Source organism: Staurois parvus, unplaced genomic scaffold, assembly GCF_062004578.1.
Source record: "Staurois parvus isolate SC_StPar_1 unplaced genomic scaffold, SC_StPar_1.0 ptg001045l, whole genome shotgun sequence".
In the NCBI taxonomy this organism is placed as follows: domain Eukaryota; kingdom Metazoa; phylum Chordata; class Amphibia; order Anura; family Ranidae; genus Staurois; species Staurois parvus.
In genome coordinates, this window is record NW_028318841.1 from 6,360,554 (window position 1) to 6,378,086 (window position 17,533).

Consider the following 17,533-nt stretch of genomic DNA (forward strand, 5'->3'; position numbering starts at 1 on the left):
GATGGTTCTTTGGTGGTTTGCATGGATCCCCTGCTTCCACAGTGCTCCTGTCATCTCAGCGGTCTCTGTCAGGACTGGACTCGGCACTGGTGGCTCCACATGGGGCTTGTTATATGCCTGTTTTAAGTGACTTTTTTGAGTGCAATTTATTGTATTTTAACATACACTGCTGAATAAATTCTGCTACACCATTGGCGGCTTGACTCTTCTTTCTCTCCTTCTCCTTCTTCTGTTGCAACTTTCAGGTTCACAGCCCATCCAAAGAGGCAGCCTAACTCCAACCAGCTGTGGCAGCAAGAGACTATCCATTAATTGATTTTAGCCCAGATCTCTAGGGTTATACACTGTATGTCTCTATATACATGTACAGTATATATCTTTTGTCATTTTATATCAATCCTTATCAGCAATATTTGAGGTGTACCTACTCTCATCTGATGTTGATACAGTCCCTCTTACACCATTCAATTTGATTGCTTAAGATCATCCCTTGATAGCAACAAGCAACAAGTGTAGTGCTGAGTACAGGTATTGGTTTTTCTCTTTATTGTCAGAAAGTTTTTCACCTTAATGCATATAATGCAATAAGGTAAAAAAAAAAATATGGCTTTGTAACCATTTTAACGTGGAACTTCAAACAGAAAATGAAGTCTGGCTAGATCACTTTAGGCTGCCCCCTTTTGCAGGTATAGCTACTGTATATAAAACATTTTAAATTAAGTGCTTGTGCATTGTGCTGAAAATCAGAGCCACTAGAGGTCAATCTGCTGACAGCCTAAAGATTTACTGCTACTCAGGGGCTCTGGGCTTCAGGAAAATGGGGGCCCAGCCAGCACAGGGCCGGAACAAGGGATGGGCCAAGGGGGCATATGCCTCGGGTTGAGCAGGAGCTTCAGCTCCTTCTGCATTCCAGTGACAGGCACGGTTGTTGCCCCAATACTCCCACCATAGTTTTTGGCCTCTGCCCCCGTGTGCCCGCTGGCCCACCCACCACTGGTAATGCTTCAGTATTCTGTCATCTGTCTGGATCTAGTCTTTAAACGGTTTGTGTCTCCACCCACTGGTCCACCCACCTCTGATAACGTTTCTGTATTTCATCTGTCCAGGTCTAGTCCCGGCATCTTCTGACAGTTTGTGTCCCCACCTGTCGGCCAGCCCCCCACCTGTCATACATCTGCATTCTTTCATCTATCTGGGTCTAGTTCCGGCATCTTCTGATGGTTTGTGTCCCCACTGGCCGGCCTGCCCACCACCTATCAGACCTGTAGCACAAAGTCTAGGGAAATGCTACATGTGGTGGGCAGGCCGGCAGGCAGAGACACAAGCCATTATGCTGGGACTAAACTCGGGCAAATCTAAGAAAACTGAAGTATTACAGGCACAGTGCAATTTTGTTTTGCTGTTTTAATCTAAGGAATGAGCACTGGGGAATTGATTGCTAAATTGAGGAGTACTCAGTGGATGTTTTGTTAGTTCCTAAAGTGACTTTGTTCTTTTTGATTAATTATATTGGAGACACTGTGCTTAATGCATCTTCATATACCTTACTATTAGGGCTTGTTTACACTTGTGTGTGTGTGTGTATTGGGGGGGGGGAGCAGGGACATTAAAAATATTCAACTGAGCCTCTTATTACCACCCCCTTCAGTTCCCCCTAAAGTGGTAGTAAACTTTCTTTTTAAAAAAATGCTGCCAGACAGGATATTTATGACCGAAGAGACCCTATCTGTCTCTACTGTCTTAAATGCTTCCTCCTGCTTGTCAGCCGTCATGTACACTGAGCTGTGCATGCGCAGCTCAGTGAACATTTACGGCCCTGATCTGTGCCATTGCATGTGACTTCCGTGCACTAAGCTGAGTGCACGCCCTTATACTGTATGTACTGTCACAAGGATCTTATGAAGAGCAATTTAAATTAGTCTTGATTGAACGTTTCATGAACTGTAGTTATAAAAAGTTACAATGAAACATTATCAAACATCAAAGGCAGCACTATATTACTGGATCAACAATTTACTGCACCCTAGTAAATATTTATTAACTTCATGTCTGTTCATATTTTTTCATGTAAAATGCCATCTCAGCATCTTCAAAGCTACTGAGTTTTGTTTTTTTTTACATGAAAGCATCATTGTACTGTAAACTAATTGTGAATTTATTACCATATTTACTAGTTTCTTTTAAAATACTTCCATGGGTGAAAACTGTGTTCATTCACAATTTTTTATTGGTCTCTTGGTATGATGAAGTGTAGTATGTCATTGTGGTGGATCACTTGTTATAGGGAGCTTTACATCCCAGAATGGCAATAGCTCTGGCAACATCCAGAATAGTTTAAAGTGACCCTAAACAACATCCTTATTATCCAAAAATTATCCATATATTTCCACTACTTAATGGTCCTGTAATCTATTTTTCATGAAATTGTTACTTACTGTGCTTTTCTACTTCCAGAACCTCTGCTTTACCCCCTCTTATCTGTTTGTTTGGAACAAGCAGCGCATGTTAGTTGAAATGGTGTGCACTGCTGTATGTATGCTACACATCCCATAGTCAATAGTCTCTAGTTCATATGGGGGGCGAGAGAGTATCTACAGTTGCAAGAAAAAGTATGTGAACCCCTTGGGATTACGTGGAGTTTTGCATGAATTGGGCATAAAATGTGCTCTGAACGTCATCTAAGTCACAACAATAAAAGAACACAGTCTGCTGAACATAATACTACACAAACATTAGATGCTGCCATGGTTTAATTGCACATAACATGTAAACATTCACAGTGCAGGGAGGAAAAAGTATGTGAACCTTTGGACTTAATAACTGGTTGACCCTCCTTTGGCAGCAATAATCTCAACCAAACGTTTCCTGTAGTTGCAGATCAGACCTGCACAACGATCTGGAGTCATTTTGGACCACTCCTCTTCACAAAACTGTTTCAGTGTAGCAATATTCTTGGGATGTCTGGTGTGAATCGCTCTTTAGGTCATGCCACAGCATTTCAATCGGGTTGAGGTCAGGACTCTGACTGGGCCACTCCAGAAGGCGTATTCTGTGCTGTTGTAGCCATTGTTTTGTTGAATTACTTGTATGTTTTGGGTCATTGTCCTGTTGCATCACCCATCCTCTGCGGAGCTTCAGTTGGCGGACAGATGGTCGTACGTTTTCCTGCAAAATGTCTTGATAAACTCTGGAATTCATTTTCCCATCAATGACAACAATCCATCCAGGCCCTGAGGCAGCAAAGCAGCCCCAAACCATGATGCTCTCTCCGCCATGTTTTACAGTGGGGATGAGGTTTTGATGTTGGTGTGCTGTGCCTTTTTTTATCCACACATAGTGTTGTGTGTTCTTCCCAAACAACTTAATCTTGGTGTCATCTGTCCACAGTATATTCTGCCAGTAGTGCTGTGGAACATCCAGGTGCTCTTTGGCAAACTTCAAACGTGCTGCAATATTCTTTTTGGACAGCAATGGCTTCCTCCGTGGTGTCCTCCCATGTACTCCATTCTTGTTTCATGTTTTCCTTATTGTAGATGTGACAACAAAAATGTTAGCATGTGCCAGAGATTTCTGTAAGTCTTTAGCTGACACTCTGGGATTCTTCTTTACCTCATGCAGCATTCTGCGCTGTGCTCTTGCAGTCATTTTTACAGGACGACCACGCCTAGGGAGAGTAGCAACAGTGCTAAACTTTCTCCATTGGTAGACAGTCTGTCTTACCGTGGACACATGAACATCAAGGCTTTTGGAGATACTTTTGTAACCCTTTCCAGCTTCATGCAAGTCAACAATTCTTGATCGTAGGTCTTCTGAGAGCTCTTTTCTGCGAGGCATGGTTCACATCAGACAGTGCTTCTTGAAACCAGTAAACCCAAAACAGGTGTGTGTTTTTTAAGGGCAGGACAGCTGTCAGCAACACATCCAATATCATCACACTGATTGGAGTCAAGGTTGGTTCCCTCCTGGCTCCAATTAGCTCTGGGAGAAGTCATTAAGCTAGGGCTCACATACTTTTTCCTCCCTGCACTGTGAATGTTCACATGTTATGTGCAATTAAACCATGGCAACGTCTAATGTTTGTGTAGTATTATGTTCAGCAGACTGTGTTCTTCTATTGTTGTGACTTAGATGACGTTCAGAGCACATTTTATGCCCAATTCATGCAAAACTCCACGTAATCCCAAGGGGTTCACATACTTTTTCTTGCAACTGTACATACAGTGGGACCATGGAGAACATAGCCAAATGACAGCAGCAACCCACCTCCCTCCAAAAAATACAAAAACAAAGAATTTGGAGATTTGGAGGAGAATGAGAACAAGAGAAGGTACTTTTCTGAGCTCAAAAATTCAAAGTTGGATACTCTAAAATGATTATTTTGTGGAACTAGTAGGATTTTTAGGAATTAATTCAATATTTCCTTTTTGCTCTTTGTTAAACTGTACCGCAGCATCTATACTGTGATATTGTGTAGCTTTTCACTGTCCTATTTTTTGTATTTGTTTTTTTTATTGTTGTAACTATATTTGTAAAACCAAATAAAAATGTATTATGGAAAAAAAGAATTCATAGTTGAATAGATTTTTTTAGGAAAACCAGAGCTCATTGTCACTTTGAGTGTCTTAGTGAATTTGCAGTAATTCAGTAAGGCTGTGTGGGTTGCTATGCTGGATTCAAGTTTGTGTACAAACAAACAGCCATGTTGGAACTTTGTAGTGCCAATGATTGATTTTCTAAGCGTAAGTGGTGGAATCAATTGGAAATAGGAAAAAAAAAGTATAGTGAATCATCATTGTAAAACTTAGCCTTGGAACAGAACAGAGAGCTTTCCCTTGCCAAACTTTCATGCATACAAGGAAGCACAATAGGCTCCATAAAGAGTAATTAATTAACAAGTAGTGGTGTAGTGTATTTACAGATTGGTTACCAGTTTGACTTATCTCTCAGGGTGTGTGCTATTATTCACTTATATTTATTCTCTGCCAGATGCCAGGATCCAGCTGTAAGGTCCCATGGAGGTTCATGTCTCTTCTGATTACAGAGGAGCTGCAGTCTCCCCCCAAAAAATTAAAAGTCAGCAACTACAAATACTGTAGCTGTTAACTTTTAACCACTTTTCCATTGCCCTATAGTAGATATACTGTATATACATGATTTTGCATTCCCGGGTAGGAGGCGCACGAGAGCTGCACTGGCACGCTACCCGCACCGCTATTCGGGGCCTCGGCTGTCAATGATTACTCGCTGGCACCCAGTGATCGCCGAGCATTACCAACGAGGGAGAGAATTGCATGTAAACAATACAGTTATCTCCCCTGTCAGCTCCTGCACACTGCATAGCAGTGCCATACAAAGCAGTGTGCTTACAGTTGAAAGCACACACACAGCTTACAGTAAAACAGCACACAGTTAACCCTTTGATCACCCCACATGTTAACCCCTTCCTGCCCAGTGCCATTAGTACAGTGTCCCAGTCAGTTTCTCCCAGTGTCAGAACGCCCGCTGCAGTCCTGCAATCCCGCTATAAGTCACTGATTGCCGCCACTACTAGTCTAAAAAAAAAAAAATTCCAGTATATATACCGTCATTTGTAAACGCCATAACTTTTACATAGGCCAATTAATTTATATGTATTGGGATTTTTCTTAGCAAGGACATGTAGCAGAATACATTTTGGCCTAAATTTATGAAGAAATTTGATTTTTTATTTACTGGACATGTTTAATAGTAAATATATAAAAAACATTGTTGTTTTCTCAAAATTGTCGAGCTTTTTTTTTTAAAGCGCAAAAAAATATAAACCACACAGGCAATCAAATACCACTGAAAGAAAGCTCTATTCGTGGGGAAAAAAAAGGACGTAAATTAAATTTGGGTGCAGCATTGCATGACCGCGCAATTGTCAGCGCCGAAACACAAAAAATGGCCTGGTCAGGAAGTGGGGTAAATCCTCAGGAGGTAAAGTGGTTAATAAAAGGACACTTACTTGTCTAGGGATCCAGTGCCATCCTAGTTCTTCACTGATCTTTGGGTTGGTATGTATGGCATGTACAGCTTTACAGATGGATTCCCACTGCACATGCATGAAATGTGCTGCATTTTGTGAACGGTCCTGCAGCCTTCTGGGACATGGGAAGTTGTCCCAGGTCGTTGTGGGGGGGGAAAGGTTTAGGGGTGAACTTCCGGTGGATCTGCCGCAGTGATCCAATATGAAGTTTTGCTTTAAGCTCCAGCAGATAACTGACATTCTCTTCAAGCCACTGGTGGAATGTAACAATATTATTACACTCCCCCACTAATACAAGCGTTTAGTTTTATTTCATTTAATCTTAACTGTCCCTTTGCTATGTGACAGTTTTGTGAGAGTCAGATATTAGCACTGAGCTCAGGAAAGAGACAGGATAACATTATAGCCTGACACTTCTGCTCTCACAGAAAATATAAGAAAATGATGAATAATCACATGTTCTCTAGAAAGCAAGGCTGCACTGTTACATAAATCCAAGAGTGGAGTTGCAGATTATTACAAACGCCTATTGTTGATTAGTTCCGTAAAGGCAATTTCTAGGATGTATAGAATTGGGTCCCAGACTAGTTAAGGGTGGTACACACTGGCCGAATATTGGCAGAACAGAAACCGGATGACATAAGGCCAGTGTGTTCAGCATCCTAATATCCTGCTTTTGTCTAACGGACATGCTGGAAAACCAGCAGCTGACCTGCATCCAACCAGCGCTTACAGCCAATCTGACAGTTGTTTTTTTTTTCTTACTTATAGTGTGTACCCTACATAAGTAGTAGACTGTATGGGTGTGCCTTGTTTTCCCGCATGTCCAGGATTTCCAGACAGTAGGAATCACAAATTTCACTTGCTGCTCAGTCTACCATTGAAATTCTATAGCTTTATTTTCTTCACAAAACTGAGAATCCAGCTAGATATCATTACAAACTATGCATATGTTATATGTAATCTAGAAGGTGTTTTTAGGTGCATTGAAAAGTGCAGAGACCTGCTATTGAATCAATATGTTTCCAATTAATTTTTTAAGGGCAGCTTGTGATGCTCCTATGTTGTCCATCATAAATTTTGTTAAATTAAATGTACCACCCTTTATAGTGTGCCAGCTTCTACCAATACTGCCTTCAATGGCTCTGGTAAAGACCATAGCCTATACCTTGGCAAGATTCTATGTTCACATTTTCAGTGCCTTAGACTTGCCATCCTTGTTTCTTTTCTGTCATCGAACCCTAGAGCATTGCAATATGAAATATATATTCTGAACACCAGTAAGTGCAATGCTTAGTTGGTCTACTGCTCGAACCAGTCCCCATATAACACTGACCTCAAACATGTACATTGCATCAGAGACATAACTACAGCTCACAGGGCCCCATGGCAACATTTTGATAGGGCTCCCTAACAACCTATTTTAGTGGTTTCTGACAGATCTTGTGGCCATTGGAATATATTGCATCCCTAAAAGCATCACCTCTCCCCACTGCCATGCTACACCACTGATAACAACTCGCTTTACATTGAGGGCTAAGTAAAATGTGCCCTTTTATTACATTAGTGACATCACAGAAATATCCATTTTCGTACATTTGGGGCTAATGAAAAGTAAGTACAAAAACACGCAATTGTCCAACTCTAGGTCCCCAAGAAAAATATTATTTTCAAAATGTCAAAAATGGTATCTTCTTTGAATCCACCAGTTCTTAATGTTCCACCAATTTTCAATGTTCCTCAAACCAATGTGTCCTCTTCCACTCTTAGTACCTAAAAAAAATAAACAGATTGACAGATCGTGCAGGCTTAACTCAGACCAGGGCATTATGCTCCAAGATCCTACTAACAATAAGTGATCCACAATCCTTCATACACTGTGAATCAGCGCCATGCCAAACATCAATTACTGCTTGAGTACACAGTATTCAGATCTTCTTCAGCGGGGCTCTTTAACCCCTCAGCAAGCTCACTTTTATTTTTCTTGCATAGGGGTTAAGGAGCCCCGCTGAAGAAGATCAGAATACTCTGTACTCAAGCACTAAATACAGTTATAAAGCCCAATTTTGTCTCAGTAGTAGTGTCAACTGACACAATGCATGTTACTAGTCCGTAAACAACCCAAACTGGATGGCTTATGGCCGTGTTTTAAATCAGTCCGCTAATTATGGTGTGGGCTGTAATATTTGGTGGCAGATTAACTGGGTCATATTTACTTGTTAGTAAAGTAACAAAGAAGCTTACCTGTATGTTACAATCTTATCTGATCTCTAAATAAGATGAAATTCCTTTGTTGGAACAAATAAATATATAAACATAAAATGTGGTTTTGGCAAGATGGTGCTCCACCTCACATTGCTTTTGCTGTGAGAATTTTTTGGAAATGGATGGAATGAGAATGCTCCAGTCTTGGTGGTCAGTAGGACAAAAGCATTCTGGCTTAAGTGGTCAGCAGGAGAAACAAATGACCCTACGTTTGTGTCAATTGGAGGAAAAATATGAGGGGCTTTAAAATTCACCAGGGGATCAGGATGGCACTGGGGGGACATCTTTGGGGGACTAAGGGTTTTAGTTGGAGCTGGGTGTCACTGTGGGGGATGGGATTCCAGAGGAGGCTGGGGGAACTGTAGTGAACAGGGGCTCTGGAGGGACCTAGGGGTCTTTTCAGGGGTCTGGGATCACAAGAGGAGCTGGGGGCTTTGCAGGGACACTGTGGGAGACTTAAGAGCACTATGGTGACTGAGGGGCACTTTTGGAGGTTTGAAAGCACTGTGGGGCACTACTGAATGTTGGGGGCTGAAGGCCCTTCAAAACTGCAGGGGAGTGGGAAGCACTTTGGGAGGTTAGGGGATCTGCAGTTGGTTGGAGGCTTATGGGGCGGAAGTGGGAAGGAAAGCAGAAGATATTCCACCGCTTTCCCTGCTAACAGCATGGGGAAATTAAACTTCTCCAGCACCTGGGTCAGTGATTTCAACTTAACTCAACAGTGCCATTACTGATTGTAGGTCTACAATGACTCCTTATGATATCTAATTGAGCACAGCCCTGAGCATTCCAGCACAGGGTGCCCAATGCCACTCTGTGGGCCTGGCAGCAGGGATTGGACCCTGCAGCTGTCCTTTGAAAGTACACTCCAAATGGACCCCCCCACCTCTACGTGCCCCATAGCAACCATATTCTAAATTGCATTCTGAATAAACACAGCTTTTAGATCTATGTTAACACATTCTGCAGTAGTACAAAAAAGTACAATGTAATAGACATGCTTTACTGTTCCAGGAAATGTCACTGACCTCCCTTGGCATTTTGTATTGATGACATCCAATTTATACAGGCACACCTTGGCACATACAGGTGTATGTCTGTTTTAGAATGTTGTATAGACATACTGTATCTTCCTATAGACATTTGTGTTCTTGGCTGTGAGTTGGAATTTTCAATAAAACAGTTAGGACCCATTTACACCAGACGCAGTGGGGCTGCACTGGCAGATATTTCCAGCACAACCTTGACACATAGAGCAGAAAGCCTTGCTTTCTATTGCCTCAGTTCACACTACAATATTGCTGTGGTGTGCACTGAAATATAATACTGCATACAGTACAGTTCTTTTTTCAGCACAGCGATCTGTAGTGCATATCATTGCATTGCAGTTCTGCTATGGTTCTGTACTGAACACACCTGGAACACTGCAAATGCATCAAAAATGCAAAGGAATGCACGTCCTCAATTAAGCTAAAGAAAACAAGAGGGGAAAAATACAACAGAACGCTTTAAAAATGCACATGCACAAAAGCATCCAGAATGCAGGACTTGCGGTGTGAACTGGCCTTAAAACCTTCTCATTTGTTTTCTTTACTGGAGATGAGTTTGGGCTCAGATCTCATCTCTAACCCAAACACAAATCTCCCACTTTTTTATACTGCAATAGGTTGTGGACCAGGTCATTCCCCATCCTGCAGTTCACGTGACCTAGACCACTTCTCAGTGCAGTACAAAAAAGTTTGGGTTAGAGATGATTTTCAAGGGTTCCTGAGCTTATCTCTAGTCTTGGCCATGCTCTGTATTAATAATAAAAATGTAAACGTGAGCGCTATCCAATCAGCAGCTAAGCACTCAAGGTAACCAACATAAACCTTACAATAGAATAGATAAAACAGCGCAGCACTAAAATTATGATTCAAAATAAAAGACGGTATTAGACGACAAATTGATAGTAAAAGTTTGATATAAATGACAGTCTATGTGACTATAAGGTGCCAGGTGACTGGTTAAAACTTGATGGTGGTGCTCCGTGAAAAATGGTAGAATTATACACTCACCAGATGCTTAATAGTATCACATCCAGAGGTTTCCTCATAAGATATAGGTCTGGTCAAGGCTTAGGTGGTCCTCCCTCAGGATAGTAGTCAGCAAATGCCCGGAAACAAATTACTCGGATCCATAATTTTAGCGCTGCACTGTTTTAACCATGTTCTGCATTTCCACTAACTTATTTCAAGGCCACGTTCATAAGAAGAGCAAGAGGATCAACCCTTAAAACTGGTCAGCGGTGATGGAAGGTAGAGCTAGCAGTTGCGTGCTTCCTATGATGATTTACTATAGGAATTTCCCTATGCAATGAGCATTTAGCAGGTTTTTCTACTGCAGGTTATTTTATATATCATAAAGAATGTTTGTGAGTTCCAGCTTTTACTTTCTACAATGAAGGTTTTATGAAGGTGACACACAAAGCTTGTGCACTTTCTGTTTGCTCTGTAGGTTGAGTACAATGTTACTAGTAGCAGGGTGAACTGAGTACAAGGGGCCCACAGCAGCTCACACCAATCCTTCAAACAACGTTACTGTGTTTACTAGAGATAGTCTCTTCTTCCCCTTTGCAGTGGGAAGTCTGGTAGAGATACTATATAAAGTTTTAGAAACTGTATAATTTACCCATAATACTGCTTACCACTGTTCCCTTTTTATTCAGTCTTTTGAAAGGTATACCTGAGAAACCTGAAAAGAATGCAGATTAAAGGCCATTTATCAACTGTTTCGATGACCTCATAAAGCTTTGCAATCGTGTCTGCAAAGAGGAAATAGAAGATCATTTAAACTCAGGAATCAAAAGAGGGCAGTAAAAAATGACATTAAAACTGAAGTTTAACTTCCCTAAAAAAATCCCTACAGCTTTAGTTATATCACTCACCTGTAATAAAGTGTGTCCCACGTTGTACAGGCAGCTGGAGCAGTACAGGTGGTGCACCAGTAATCCTCCCCCTCCGTCCTTCTCCTCCATTGAGAAATGTTCTTTCACTGGTTACACTGCTTGGAACATGATCTGTGAATGGGGGAGAGTCTGATCAGTCAGAGGGTTGTCTCTCCAAATGACAGATGGTGTTACAAGCAATGTAATCAATTTTCTTAGTGGAGGAGGAGGAAGGAGAGGGCGGGTCCCCATCACTTCATCTGTACTGCTGTTCTGCGTGAAGACCTGATGCTGTTAACCATTGGAGTGCCAGTAGTTCAGAGCCAGCAAGAGGAAAGGTATCCCTGCAGTGAAGTTTTCTCCAGGATCCAGCTGCCTGTATAACGGGGGGGCATACTTCATTACTTTAAATATGACCACTGGGTTGATTTGAGGATGAATTTGGGAACACCACATCCAAAATAATCTTAGAAAATTTCAAAACAAACCATATGGACTTTTAAGGTGCCTCAAGGATTAATGCACTGAGAGACCAATATTAAAAGTCAACGGGGAGAATACAAGTAAGTGATGCTACTAAAGCTGTAAGCATTTTTCTAGGGAGGTTAAAATTCAGCTTTAATTTCCTTCATGCCATGTTACTATTGGATCATCTGTACTGTTCTTCTGCCTGAAAACACAAAGCTGTTGAAGCAGGATTATAGGCATTTTTTTTCATTTTAGATAGAGTAAGGGTGGTTTTATAGCTCTGTCCATTTTATTTTTCCCATCTGTGTCCCATTGGGGAGGCTTCTCTTTGCTGCCTGTCCCATAACTAAAATAGGAAGTGAGAGGAAATCTCTCCAAAGTGAGGAAATCCCTGGTTGTCACCAGAATTGATATCCCCGTTAGAAGATTATTTCTCTATTCCTGTTTTGAAGTAAACCCAACATTTTGGATTTTCTTTCACTTTCAGTGATAGTGGTAAACAGGACAAATAGAGAAGATGAATCTCCCTAACGGGGGCACAGACAGCAAGAAAAAACCTGGCAGGTGTTTTAATCCCTCTCCACTCTATCCAAAACCAAAGAAAAAAAAATGTTGTCTTTAGTTACACATTAAAACTGAACTCCAGAATAAGAAAATATAGTCTAACTACATTGGTCATGTGTATCCTGCATTGAATATTGGTGTGCATTGTGTATTTTGTACTGATCTATGCAGTAATTCAGTGTGAGTCTTTACTTCTATGCAGGAGCTTCCTGTAATACAGACCAGTCACCACTGCTCTCTCCGTTTCTGCAGGGTGATTGGTCTTGTCTCCACCCTCTCCTGTAGTTTTCTACAGGCAACCTGTAATGGATAAAGACCTCTGGGCTCTTCCCACAGGTCAGTTCACTACACAGGCTATGTACAGCACAGTGGTGATGTCATTGTTACTTTTCCAAGGTAATATCTGGGTTTGCAAAGGCATTTGGTGCTATGCAAAGTGGATTTTTACCCTTTGTGGATATTGAACAATATATTTCAACAAAACTTCTGTGCCTGGAGTTCAGCTCTAACTATTGCAGCCCTAAACGTTCAGACACAGGAAGAGGACAAGCATCCCTACAGTAAAGGTTTCTCCAGGATTCCAAATCATGGGGCATCCTTCTTTACAAGTGATGTGACTAGAGCTGTAGGAATTTTTTTCATAACTAAGCTTCAGTTTTAAATTGGTACAAAATAATATTTTATGTGTGTATTTCAAGTGTACCTAAGCCCAAAACAAAAATGTAATATATTCCTGTTTACCACCCCTTAGATGTGGTGGCTTCTTTTTCCAAGCATTTTTATTCTTTATTTTAAGTTAGTGATCCTACCAGTAGTACAGTTCAAGTCCTAGAATTATAACCATAACTCACCTACAGTGGGGCAAAAAAGTATTTAGTCAGCCACCAATTGTGCAAGTTCTCCCACTTAAAAAGATGAGAGAGGCCTGTAATTGGCATCATAGGTAGACCTCAACTATGAGAGACAAAATGAGAAAAAAAATCCAGACAATCACATTGGCTGATTTGGAAAGAATTTATTTGCAAATTATGGTGGAAAATAAGTATTTGGTCACCTACAAACAAGCAAGATTTCTGGCTCTCACAGACCTGTACCTTCTTCTTTAAGAGGCTCCTCTGTCCTGCACTCATTACCTGTATCAATGGCACCTGTTTGAACTTGTTATCAGTATAAAAGACACCTGTCCACAACCTCAAACAGTCACACTCCAAACTCCACTATGGTGAAGACCAAAGAGCTGTCGAAGGACACCAGAAACAAAATTGTAGACCTGCACCAGGCTGGGAAGACTGAATCTGCAATAGGCAAGCAGCTTGGTGTGAACAAATCAACTGTGGGAGCAATAATTAGAAAATGGAAGACATACAAGACCACTGATAATCTCCCTCGATCTGGGGCTCCATGCAAGATCTCACCCTGTGGGGTCAAAATGATCACAAGAATGGTGAGCAAAAATCCCAGGACCACACGGGGGGACCTAGTGAATGACCTGCAGAGAGCTGGGACTAACGTGACAAAGGCTACCATCAGTAACACACTACGCCGCCAGGGACTCATATCCTGCAGTGCCAGACGTGTCCCCCTGCTTAAGCCAGTACATGTCCGGGCCCGTCTGAAGTTTGCTAGAGAGCATTTGGATGATCCAGAAGAGGATTGGGAGAATGTCATATGGTCAGATGAAACCAAAATAGAACTGTTTGGTAGAAACACAACTCATCATGTTTGGAGGAGAGAATGCTGAGTTGCATCCAAAGAACACCATACCTACTGTGAAGCATGGGGGTGGCAACATCATGCTTTGGGGCTGTTTCTCCGCAAAGGGACCAGGACGACTGATTCATGTACAGGACAGAATGAATGGGGCCATGTATCGTGAGATTTTGAGTGCAAACCTCCTTCCATCAGCAAGGGCATTGAAGATGAAACGTGGCTGGGTCTTCCAATATGACAATGATCCCAAACATACCACCCAGGCAACGAAGGAGTGGCTTCGTAAGAAGCATTTCAAGGTCCTGGAGTTGTCTAACCAGTCTCCAGATCTCAACCCCATAGAAAACCTTTGGAGGGAGTTGAAAGTTCATGTTGCCCAGCGACAGCTCCAAAACATCACTGCTCTAGAGGAGATCTGCATGGAGGAATGGGCCAACATACCAGCAACAGTGTGCGCCAACCTTGTGAAGACTTACAGGAAACGTTTGACCTCTGTCATTGCCAACAAAGGATATATAACAAAGTATTGAGATGAATTTTTGATATTGACCAAATACTTATTTTCCACCATAACTTGCAAATAAATTCTTTCCAAATCAGCCAATGTGATTGTCTGGATTTTTTTTCACATTTTGTCTCTCATAGTTGAGGTCTACCTATGATGCCAATTACAGGCCTCTCTCATCTTTTTAAGTGGGAGAACTTGCACAATTGGTGGCTGACTAAATACTTTTTTGCCCCACTGTATCTGTATCAGTAAATGAAGCAAGAGAGGACCACTAAACCCCACTCTTGTTCTATTGTCCATAACATAGAGGAGTGAGGTTTTGTAGTCCCCAGAGCTAACTAGACATGTGTGGTTTGTTTTGTTCCGAATTGAAATTTGAACAACATTTTCATTATTCGGAGATTTGGATGTATCCGAATTTCCAAATTACAATAGAACAAAATGAAATTTCATCAGAAATTGCTGAATATTGCTGATTTCCTTCAAAGACTATGTGTATTAGTCTTAGAACATACTCGTCTTCCAAAATTCGAATTTCAAAAAGAATAGAAAAGAATAAAACAGAATAAAATATCATATGAAAGAAAAGAATATAAAATAAAAAATAGAATAGAATATAAAATAAATGAATAGAACAAAAATAGAATAGATTTGAATAGAATAGAATGAATATAGCTGTCTTCTGAAATTCAAAGTTTGTAAAGAATAGAATAAAACAAAATAAATTGGAATAGAAAAAGAAAATCTAATAGAAAAGAACAGAATATAAAAGAATAGAGTAAAACAGTACATAAGAATAGAAAAAAAAAAAGAATAGAATAAAATTTTAAAATGATAAAAAAGAATTGAATAGAAAATAAGAGAATAGAATAGCATAGAAAAAATAAAATAGATTAAAATGTAATAAAATAAAATAGAATATAGCTGTCTTCCTAATGGGAATTTCAAAAAGAATAGAGTAGAAAAAAAACAGAATAGAAAAGAATATAAAATCAAAGAATAGAATAGTCTTCTGAAGTTAGAATTTTGAATAGAATTGAACCGGCTATTTTTCACAATGAATTCGGATCAATATGATTTACAATTGATTTGAATTCTTCAAAACCAACGGAAACATTTGAAGCCAATCAAAAAACATGTTAGCAAAACAAAACTAAGCGAATATCATTACAAATGCATGGAAACTGAATTAGCAACTTAACGAATCGATCCAAAATGAAATGAAACACTTTTGTTTTGTTCTGCACATGTCTAGAGCAAATTAAGAACAATATAACTGTAAACAGTCAGCACAGGCAGAGAGCATACGAGGTTATCAGCTAACAAGATTCTTGGCAAGATCAACAGATATTTTTTCACTTAATAAACAGATATAATAAAACGCTTTAAGCCCGAGTTCACACATATGTGGTGCAGTATATCGCATGTGATTCACACAGGAACCGTGCCACATCCCTGTGCAAATCACATGCGAATTGTGTGCGGTATGATTGGAGCAATACATTATGTATGGCTCAGATTGCACTGCATCCGCACCAAAAAGATGCAGGACCCTTTTTTTTGGTCTGCACTAGAATCAGATATTTTTTCACTTAATAAATAGATATAACAAAATGCTTTAAGCCCGGGTTCACACATATGCAGTGTGGTATATCGCAAGCGATTCACACAGGAAACGCACTGCATTCTTGTGCAAATTACATGCGAATTGTGTGCAGTGCGATTGGAGCAATACATTATGTATGGCTCAAATTGCACTGCATCCGTACCAAAAAGGTGCAGGACCCTTTTTTTGGTCCGCACTAGAATCGGATCGCATGGGTATTCAAACCCATGTGATCTGATTCTGCACATTGCACTGCGTTTTGCAGACCAATTTTGGGGTTTTGTTAACTTAACATACACACTCACAGCGGCTCGCATGAACTGGGTGCGATTCTGATGCGGTGCGGAATTCGCACAGAAAACGCTGCAAATTCAGCAGCAGTGTGAATCCAGGCTCAGTGTTATTTTTAACAGAACAAAAGGGACCAAATAGAGAATTTCATTGTTAGGTTTAGATATGCTTTCAAGTAATTAAATTATCTTAAAGAGACTCTGACATCAATAAAATGTCAATTTTATTACTGATTTGAAGAATTCAAGTCTGACATAAAGGGGTTTATTTACTAAAGCTGGAGAGTCCAAAATCAGACTCCCTTCTGCATAGAAACCAATCAGCTTCTAACCTCAGCTTGTTCAATGAAGCTTTGGCAATGAAACCTGGAAGCTGATTAATTTCTATGCAGAAGGGAGTCTGATTTTGGACTCTCCAGCTTTAGTAAATAAACCCCAAAATGTCTCTGGTGAATCTAACTTTTGCTATATTGCCAAGAGGGAAGAGCTACAGTAATCTTCCATACTTCTAGGCATGTGAGATGTCTGACCTGCCCACTGCTGCACTCCATTCCCAATCTCTATTTCAGTAGTATGTCTCTGCAGCTGTGGATGAGGACCTGTTTATGCTGTGTGTCAGGGGTGCCTTGATCACATGACTAGCTGAATGAAATAACACATTCTTTGGCAGTGGAAACATTTGTAATGTATGCATTTTAAGCTTGGTTTACAGTAGCTGCTTGCTTGTAGCTCTGTCTACAATATTGCAATTCATTACACTGTACGTAGGCAATGAATCCATTAAGAGTGAAATCTGTTTCACCATTCCCTTGAGTTAATCCATGCAGGGTATGTCCTGGTGTGCTCCAGTCCAAGCTCAGGAAGTAATTCATAAGTAATTCATCATGCACACTTCCACAACTAGTTATATGACTTTGGCAAGGAACAGCCAGAACAGAGAGCACATCAGTGAATTTGGTTTCCATACAGTTGTTGTTGCTTTCCATTGGATGAATTTCCACTTCAATGGAATCTTTCAGATTTGTCCCAATTTATCAAAATGGGAAGTAGAGATTGTCCTGCGGGATAAACCATGGGCACGGTTGTGCTGTAAAGAATTTACAGATGATTTTTTGATAAAAGAGTGATAGTCAGGAAATGTTACATAGATGAATGTGAATAATAAAAACATTATTTTAACATGGAAAGA

The 17,533-nt window shown here is 40.5% G+C and overlaps 1 long non-coding RNA gene across 1 annotated transcript; it reads right to left on the bottom strand.

Moving 5' to 3' along the window:
* Positions 1 to 7,530: 7,530 nt before the first annotated feature.
* On the bottom strand, positions 7,531 to 11,325 carry LOC149440943 (uncharacterized). Its single transcript, XR_016307467.1, has 2 exons — positions 11,199 to 11,325; positions 7,531 to 7,780 (listed from the first exon to the last, which is right to left on the bottom strand). It is a non-coding gene; the product is annotated as an uncharacterized LOC149440943 (long non-coding RNA).
* Positions 11,326 to 17,533: the final 6,208 nt, after the last annotated feature.